Here is a 9,815-nt window from a genome sequence, read left to right on the forward strand (position 1 = left end):
AAGTGAGTGCCTGTTTAAACAGTTACAGATGAACACACGAAAAATGTAGCAATGTAATTGTCCGACATGAAGAAATAGCATAGTGCAAGAAAAAAGCCTCAGGAGTTAAAAGCACTTTTTTTATCTTGCAGAAGAGGTAGGGTCAATAGCCAGTACTTACCTGGGGGCTCACAACTACTCAAAACTCCAAGGCAAGGGGTTCTGAGGCCATCTTCAGACTTCCTTGAGCATCAGGCACACCTGTGGTGTCTCTCTATGCACGCAGGCAAACACTCACAGAAAAGGTGGCAAAAGTGTCACACACCTGTCATCTCATGACTCTGAAGGCTCATAAAGTCTTAAGGTCATGGACATGTGCCATCCTGGGATACAAAATAACACCTGACAAAGTTCAAAAGTCAAGATGTGGGTGAAGCTCAGCACAACAGCATGTGTTTGACATTCAAAAACAAAAACAAAAACAAAAACATACATTCCAGACCAATCAGTCAAAAGCATAGAAATGAAAAAGCAGAATGCGGTAGAGCACACTTTTAATCCAAGCATGTGGGAGGCAGAGGCAGGGATATCTCTGGGTTCCAGGTCAACCTGGTCTACAGAAATATTTTCAAGAAAGCTAGGACTACACAGAGAATCTCTGTCCTACAAAAAAAAAGGATGTATTTTAAAAATGAAAACCAAATAAACAAAGAAAAAACCATCAGGCTAGCAAAATGACTTAGCAATAAAAAGCAATTGTTCCTACTGTTTCTTGTGTGATTGAGGGTATATTATATAATGGTGGTGTAAGCATGACAGCAAGGAAAGAAGTTGGGTGCTCAGTCTGAACCATAAGAAAGTAGACACAAAGGACAGGACATGGAGTAAGGGTACAGACACATAAATCTCATCCCCACTGAGAAATTTCCCCAGGAAAGGCTATTAACACTAAAAGATCCATAAGCACTCTAAAGAAAGCCAATGAGAGATAAGGATTCAAATACATCATATTACCTCAGAGGATTTTTAATCAACTGGCTACATTCTAATCAAAGTCACTCTAGGCTTATGGCCATGCAATGATGAAAATGTATTTAATCTATCTTCAAATGTCCACATGCCACAAGTCAGTACACTCTCTCTTTCTGTTTCTCATTCTCAGAAATTATAAAACAGATTTGAATGTTTCCATGTCACTGGACTATATGATACTCACACTAACCCTGAAGGAATGGTCATTGCCTCATTGTAGCCTGAAGAGAAGAGGAAGATAACTGCCACTGATATTAAGAATTAGTAAAGGTTCTAGTACCTTACACAAACATGAGGGACTTGGCCTCCCTCACCATTAGTCCTGGATCATTGAGACAGGGGCTGCAGTGTCTTAGGGAAACTTTCATCCAGTGATAAAAAAAACAAACAACAACTTAAAAAAAAAAAAAAAAAAAAAAAAAAAAAAAAAAAAAACCTGAGGTAGAATAAGCTTTGTGAAGGTTTAGTTGCAGAATTGGAAGTAGGGGGTTCTGCCCCTTAAGGAATGAAGAACTCAGAGTAAGAAGGAAAATCCAGTTAATGAAAGTCCAGGTTCAGGCCAAAAGGGAGTTCATCCTCCCCATATGTGTCACCTTTGGCTTACAGAACTCTCTAGACTTTCTTTGATAATGGTTGGCTATGAGGGTAATGTGTGAACAGCATGGAGCTATTTGGGTTAGTCGTCTAAGTCCTGAACTTGATTGAAAAGCACAGTAGTAGGTCAGATCCTGGTGGTCTGGACAAAGTCTAAGCTGAACCTGAGCTGCATGGGGTGATGTAAGAGAGGCCTCCCTACAGCCCACAGACTTGGCTTTATAAGTCAAAGCTCATCTGAGTCTCCTCCTTCTGGTCTCTCTGACTTAGAGGGGAGGGGCATCAGACCACTTGCTTGCCACTGCCCCCCTACCTTGACATCTTTACATTCCAGTCCCAGATCCTATTGGGGTGGTGAGAAGGCACCTGAGACTGGGCTGGCAGGGACTCTTTGGTGGGATGTAGCTGAAGGAATATTTCCTTGTGGTTCCATGTAAATCCGGCCCCACAGATGCCTACACAGAAAATAACACCGAAGGATAATTTAACATCTGCTTCCTGCCCCATTGACGATGGCACAACATCTAGAAATTGCCTACCCACCTGCCCAACACCATGCACACCGGAGAAGCCATTGCAGCTCATAAACCTCTTTTGTGTCCTGGAACTGAAATTCCCTGAATCACACTATTGTGGCTGAAGGAAGCAGGAAGTTAAAAGCATTCTAATCAAATATTGCTGAAGGATGATTCCCATCAGAACCTTTCTACCAATTTCTAGACTATTTGCTGCTATCTGTAGTTTAATACAAAAAGACAGGCAGTGAGTGGCTTGCATCTCAAACCTTTGAGCTGACTTAACTGTTTCCATCTGAATTGCTCATATCAACATAGGAGAGTTCTCTAACTGGAAATTCAATATTCATTGGCTCAAGCTACCCTCCCCAAATTGAGTACCTCCTAATCTGGTCCACTTTCACTCACAGGGCATGAATTAATATATGTTGGAAAATTATGTAGAAGTCATTTAGTCTGCCCCAATCAGGCCCTTCTTCATTATGTCCACTCTGTAGTGGACTGCCTTAAACATAAGTCTCTGTTCTAGGTTTTGCCTACACCATTGCCCCTGTGATATACACAATAAATGATTCCTCCAATTCTGTCTAAAGGAAGAAACCATGCTCCACATGCAAGTCCATTTCCTGTTTCTGCAATGGACAGTCCACTTCATGATTCAAATAGGTAATTTGAAACTGTAGTGCTACAGTCCTTTAATTGAAGAATTTAGAAGGTTTAATCAGCAAATTGCAAGGTTACTCCTTGTGGGGCTACAAACTGGGGTCAAGGTCACCTAAGTCAAGGTAATAGAGCTTGTCTCAAAAACATACTTAGAAAGGCTAGAGGTTCAACTGTTCTAGAATCAATGTGTGTTTCCAGGGAGAAAACACTACACACACTTCAAAGATTAATAAAGTAGAATTTCTTTAATGCGAGTGTGCACGGCCTTCTGGCTACTGCTCAACAAGGAGTCAGCCTGGACCAGATTTTGCATTTCACGTGTGCTGTCATCCTTAAACCTCTTTTCGGTTCAGGCCCCAGGTTATATTTTGAACAATTTAGACAGGGAAAGGAGACTGCAATCCATCCACGTGGGCAGATGGGAGATTTACACAGCAAAGATATTCCCAGAATTATTTCTTAAGTACACAAGTGAGCTGAAAGAACAGGTCATTCTTCAATGACAGGCTCCTACCCTGGCCATGGAATTACAAGGACTTTATAGGATGCCATTTCGGACTGCCTGCTCCCACCCAGCTCTGTGGAAGATCCACCACATGGCTCTCAAGGCTTGGGTATCAACTCTTCCGCACATGAGCTGAGCAGCACCTCACTCACCATGTCGCTGTTCCAAGATCTTCCACTCTCTCCACACAGCTCCTTTCAGCAGAGGTCACAGCACAGAACTCCAAACCACTCCTGCTTGCTCAGCTGTGGATCCTAGCCTGCAACATGGAGGCTGGAAGAGCCCTCCTCCCCCTCTGACCGGTGGTCTGCCTGGAGATCCTGATTGGCTAGTGAGGTCTGAGTGACAGGAGCACCTCCTTTAGGGCTTGAGTGTGCTCAAGGACTCAACACAATGGGTTCTGGCCAAGGCTTTCCAGCCAGGCCCAGACCTTTCCCAAGTATGCAGAGATTTGCATTTCAATAGAACTTGCACCTGGCTGCCAAGAGCTGATGCTCTGTCTTCCAGCACTCCTTAGGCATTTACCATCTTCCTCCTGGATACAAGCTGGTTAGTTTGCACAGCTCTTTATACAATGTGGTGTGGCGTGAACTTCCTGTACCACAGATAGAAGGGTGCCAGGAATATTAACAACTAAAGAGAGATTTTTAGTACACAAAACAAGATTTTTGATCCATGGCTTCATGCTGAGTTCAGGTGAACTGCAGGTACTTTTTACCTACTAGGCTCAGGGACTTCAGACAACACTTACAGGAAAGCAGGAGCCAGAGCACAAACATTGTCATAAGTCTAGGCTGGATGATGGCTCTGTCGTACTCAAGTCACAAGACCCCTAAGCAAGACCACCACAGAGCCAATATCCCATGCAAGCACACAGAGGTTTTTAATAACAAAACAAACAAGCTTGGTCTGCTGTCCAACATCCGACACAACAGGTGGAAGAAAATTCCCCCCCAACCCCACTCACTCACTTGAAGGGGTTTATATAGGAAACGTTTACATGCAGCTTGGGATTGGTCTGTGGGAGTTAGGGGTGACGTAGTTCGTTGAAATTACTGGCTGAACTACAAGCATGAGGTTACTGATGGCTAACAGGATGCAGGGTAACTACAGAGACCTAAGTTTTTACTCCCTATGTCCTGCTTTTGTTGAACCCAGGATACATACATTCAGATTTATTGTCCCAGTCCTACTCTCCTCTGAGGTCAGTGGAGCCCATTACTCCCCATATCTTGTTTTGCCAAGTCCAGGATACATAGATTTATTGTCCCAGCCTTGGAAGTTCAACTTCTGGTCACTTCTGAAACTGCTGGTCAGCAAATACCTTTGGAGGAGGGGAGGGAGGGGAAGGAAGTTTCTCTCAAGATGGCTACTGATTTTTCCCTTTCAGGCTTCATTCCTGTTGGAATTCTCTTCCTGAAACCCAAGTCAATCTCTTGAAAAATGAGTAATAATGAAAAGGATAATCTCCAAGTTAACATGAATATGTAGAGCGAAGTAGGGCAAGGAAGAAAGCTGTTGATGAGCCCTATCATGAGCCAACCCATCTTACTGGGTGGAAAGGTGGAAAAAATACAACAATAAAAAAATTAAAACAAGCAAACCACCACAAATAAAACATCAGTATTAGTAAAGCTTCTCAAGATATACAGGACTGATTGAATGGATCTCTCTCTTCTATGTGGAAGGGAGATTTAATAGAATGGTTCATTGGTTGTGTTCCAGCTAGTCCAGCAACGGCTGTCTACCTACAGAAAGTTGAAGATTCCAGTGATTATTCAGTCAATGATGTTGGACGTCTCAGCTGGTCTTCAGTGTACACGGGTATTCCTTAGAAGTAGGCTCTAATGCCAGTGAAGGAAAGAACTTGCTAGCCAGATGTAGTGCAAGCAGGCAAAGAGGAGAGCTTAATTTTTCAATGTCTTTTATATATATATATATATATATATATAGCCTGCCAACAGGAAATATGGCACTGATTAAAATAAAAAGTATATCTTATCACCTCCAAAGACCTGGATTAATGGTAGATTTACTTACTTCACATGATTTAATTTAAAAAATCCCTGACAGTGAAAGGGAAACATCAGTAGCCATCTTGAGAGATGCTTCCCCCTCCCCTCCTCCAAAGGTATTTGCTGACCAGCAGTTTGAGAAGTGACCAGAAGTTGAACTCTTAAGGCTGGGACAATAAATCTATGCATCCTGGACTTGTCAAAACAAGATATGGGGAGTAATGGGCTCAACTGACCAGAAGTTGACCTTAGAGGAGAGTAGGATTTCAACAATAAATCTGAATGTGTCAACAAATACGGGACATAGGGAATAAAAATGTATGTTTCTATAGATACCCTGAATCCTGTTAGCAATTAGTAACCTTATGCTTACCTCACCCCTACCCCCCTCGTCCAATCCCAAGCTGCATGTAAATTTTTCCTATATAAACCCCTTAAAGTGAGTGCTCGGGGCGTTCTCCTCCACCTGCTGTGTCAGATGCTGGACACCGGACCAAGCTTGCTTGTTTTGTTAATAAAAACCTCTGTGTGCTTGCATCGGACATTGGCTCTGTGGTGGTCTTGCTTGGGGGTCTTGCGACCTGGGCACAACAGCTGTACCTAACTGCCTGGATTTTAGATAATTCAATATATGGCCAAGTTGACTACAAAGAATAGCAATCACAACAGTCAAGACAAAAGACCTGAGAACGATGTCTTACTTAGAGCAGGTATGGAGATCACGAGAGCCATTTCTAAAGCAATGCTTTTCCTCAGTAAAGGAAGAATGGGATTTTACATAGGGAGTCTGGACATGGTAGTTTAGAGTTCTGCCTATTCCTAACCTTGCTCAGTGAACAAATCCATTTCTGAAGGTTCTCATAAAAAAAGAGACATTTGGGGGCATTCTTATCTCAATTATTCTATTATGCAGAAACATACGTAAATTACAAAAATGATGGAATGAAATGCCTGTAGCATGTTCTTCCTTTACCACAGGTCTTAGATCAAAAAATCTAGTTGATACTAGGAAAGCAGATTGCCTAGGAGCCAGCACTACCTGTTAATAATTATGTATGTTTTTTTACAAGATAGATGTATCAATGCTAGAATTCTCACAGGCAAAAAGGACAGAGAGTATGAGTACAGGAAATATCAAGGAAAGTTGCCTATCAGCACAGTGAACACTGTGCTTGGATGGCTATGCGTTAGCCTCTGAGTACTGCAGGCCACAGGAATATATCATAAGAACTCAGCTGGTTATGGCAAAGCCACTACCTGGAGGGATCAAGGATTTCCTCCAGAGGAAGCCAAATTCCAAGGAGCTTTTAGTGTTACTTGGCTTGTTATAGATCAGCTGTCTTCTGTTAGAAAATCATGTGTGCCTTCATAGTTTTCCCAATTGACTTTTCCCTAAGAAGGGCTAACAGTGTGGACTGATCACTCTGGATATACACATTCCAGATATTTGGAGAACAGCCTCAGGAAAGGCTTTCTCTGGAATCAGATATTTCCTTTAGCCACTTTCAAGGACTAGCAGTAACAACAGTCTACATGCAAGTCTCCTGATTTAAGGTAAATTCCACAAAGAGACACCGCCTAGGTCAGGTGGATGTTAAGTAATAGCTTTACACAATTTAGCTCGGACCCTCCTTTCTTACAGCCTTACTAACTTTATAGACCTTTAACTCCTTACCTAACCACTTCTAGGAATAGTTAGATAACTTTCTGTGCTGACAGCTATGTTCAGCCAGAACCCTGGTCCAAGCCTCCCTGTAATTATCATCATTGACAGCATCCAGCCAGGTCCATCCCTAGATAGATGAAAGTACCTTATCAGAGATACCTTTGTACTCTCTAAGAACAGACTTAAGCATCCAGACTACCCATTTGGGAAGGCCTGGTGGGTGTGCCAATTAAGCTTTACTTCCTCCTTTCCCAAACCTTACCTCCAGTTCCAGATCTCCCTTTAACTATCACCAGAGGCATCTAGCTGTACACAGGTTGCCAGGCGACTGAGCACACTCTCCCCCACCCTGCAGAAAAACGGCAGATAGCTTGGACAGATAAGAGCCACAGGAAAAAAAGAAGGCAGTTTTATTTTCTCCCATTGACCTAGCAACTTATGGATTTTTTTTTTTTTTTTTTTTTGGTTTTTTGAGACAGGGTTTCTCTGTGTAGCTTTGCACCTTTCCTGGAACTCACTTGGTAGCCCAGGCTGGCCTTGAACTCACAGAGATCCTCCTGCCTCTGCCTCCCGAATGCTGGGATTAAAGGCATGTGCCACCAACACCTGGCTGATTCTTAACATTTTCTACCAATCACATTTAAGACTATAGTTGAGCACATAAGATTCCCTCTTCTTAGATATTACCCGAATTTGGCCTTTAGTTAATTCATTTCCCCATTGGTCACTTCCCTTTGGGGTTGCAAATGATAATTAATGGTTATTGCCTCTCAGTGTGATTCTTATCACCCCTCCATTGGACCTTGGAAGCCTGGCTTTATATACCAGGACTGCAAGGGCACAAGGGATGGAGAAGAGAAAAGAGAATGGAAGAACTAGATGGGTAAGAACATGAGAGGAAGAAACTGAGATGGGGAAGAACTAGATTGAAGAGCTAGAAGAGAGTACTAGAGGAATGAGATGGAAGATGAAAACCCAGATGGGGAAGTACTAGCTGGATAAGAACAAGCTGAAAAGGACCTAGATGAGGCAGAATTAAGATGAGAGAATTAAGAAAGAACTTAGATAAGTACAGAGAGAAGCCAAGCAAGAAAGGAGCTAGGCACTAGAACAGAGCTGAAGCTGTGTATAAAGGATGTTATGCCAGAGGAATTAAAGCAAGTGGACCATAGAGCTTGGTGCTGAGATTCTAGTTCCCAAAAGTAGTCCTCGCGAAAATAGTTCTCTCTCCTGAGCCCCTGGGATGTATAATATTAAGGCTGGTCCCTCTACTATTATACAAGATCTGAGCAGGCTGGATCAGAAGAAGGCCACAGTTGTTTCCATGCAGAATCCAAGGGAATTTATTTTCACTAGCCCTGGCTTCTTTCTGTCTCAAGGCTATGGTATCAGTGTAGAGAACTTCAGTGTTTTTAGCATTCATTTTTACGTACAATGGTGCTTGCAGGCCTATGTCTGTGTTCAGTGCCTAAAGAGGCCAGAAAAAAGTGACACCCTGTGGCTGGCTTTACCAAATATGGTTAACAAACATGTGAGTGCTGTGTTTGGAAGCCAAGTCCTCTCAAACAACACCCAGTGTTCTTAAGTACCGAGTCATCTCTTTAGCCCTTCCTGTTTTGTTTTAAAATGTATTTTGTTTGTTTGTTTGTTTTTCCTAGACAGGGTTTCTCTGTGTAGCTTTGGAGCCTGTTCTTGAACTCCCTCTGTAGTCCAGCTGGCCTCGAACTCACAGAGACCAGCCTGCCCATGCCTCCCAATGGCTGGGATTAAAGGCATGCGGCACCGCTGCCGAGCTAAAATGTATTTTTATACATTTTTACTGACAATATATTACATCACATTCCCACTTACTTGTCTTTCTTCCATCCCTTCCAAAATTCTTGTCTTCCAACTTCTTCCTTGTTAAGCACGTATGAATTAGTATGCTCAAATATATGAATAGCACCTATTTAGTCCATTTTTGTTGTGTGTATATGGTTTCAGAGCAACCATGTTGTATTGGATAACTAATTAGAGAGTTCATGCCTCCTTGAGGCTACTTCTCCCGCTTGTGGGAGATTTCTCTTCTTCAAAGAGCAACAGGAATCTGACCCCATGTGACCTAGCTTTGCTGGGCCAGGAAATATCCTTCAAATTAGAAAACTGGGGATGGAAAATACCTCACTAGTTAAGCTGAAGATTCTTCCAGAGCACTCAGTTTCCATTCGCCATTCACACTGAAGTTCATTACTATCTGTAACTCCAGTTCCACGGGTCTGACACCATCTTCTGTCCTCTCTGCCTCGATGCATAATTAGGCTTCAAAGACACACATACAGACAAAGCACCCTTATACATAAAATAATGGCTAAGTTCTTTTTATAAAAAGAGACAACCTGCACCATAAAATTTCTCTCTCTCTCTCTCTCTCTCTCTCTCTCTCTCTCTCTCTCTCTCTCTCTGTTTTTTCAAACATGGTTTCTTAATGTAGCCATGGCTTTCCTGGATCTCACTTTCTAGGTAAGGTTGGCCTCAAACTTCAGCCTCCAGGGTGGTGGAATTAAGGGTGTGCACCACCACTGCCCTGCAAACTTATTTTTCAAGCTGGGTGTGATACAGCATCCCTGTAATAATCAGCACCCAGGACATAGAGGCAACAAGATCAGTGTGATTTTGAGGAAAACATGCTGCTGCATAGTCAAGACACACACACACACACACACACACACACACACACACACACACAGAGAGAGAGAGAAAGGAAAAGAAAGAAAGAAACTGAATAACATAAAAGAAAAGCAACATTGGAGAACTGGCACAATACAATACCTCTTAAAGTCACTTCAGGTGTCTGCCACTGGTGCCAT

This window comes from Peromyscus maniculatus, chromosome 1 (genome assembly GCF_049852395.1).
Source record: "Peromyscus maniculatus bairdii isolate BWxNUB_F1_BW_parent chromosome 1, HU_Pman_BW_mat_3.1, whole genome shotgun sequence".
Lineage (NCBI taxonomy): Eukaryota > Metazoa > Chordata > Mammalia > Rodentia > Cricetidae > Peromyscus > Peromyscus maniculatus.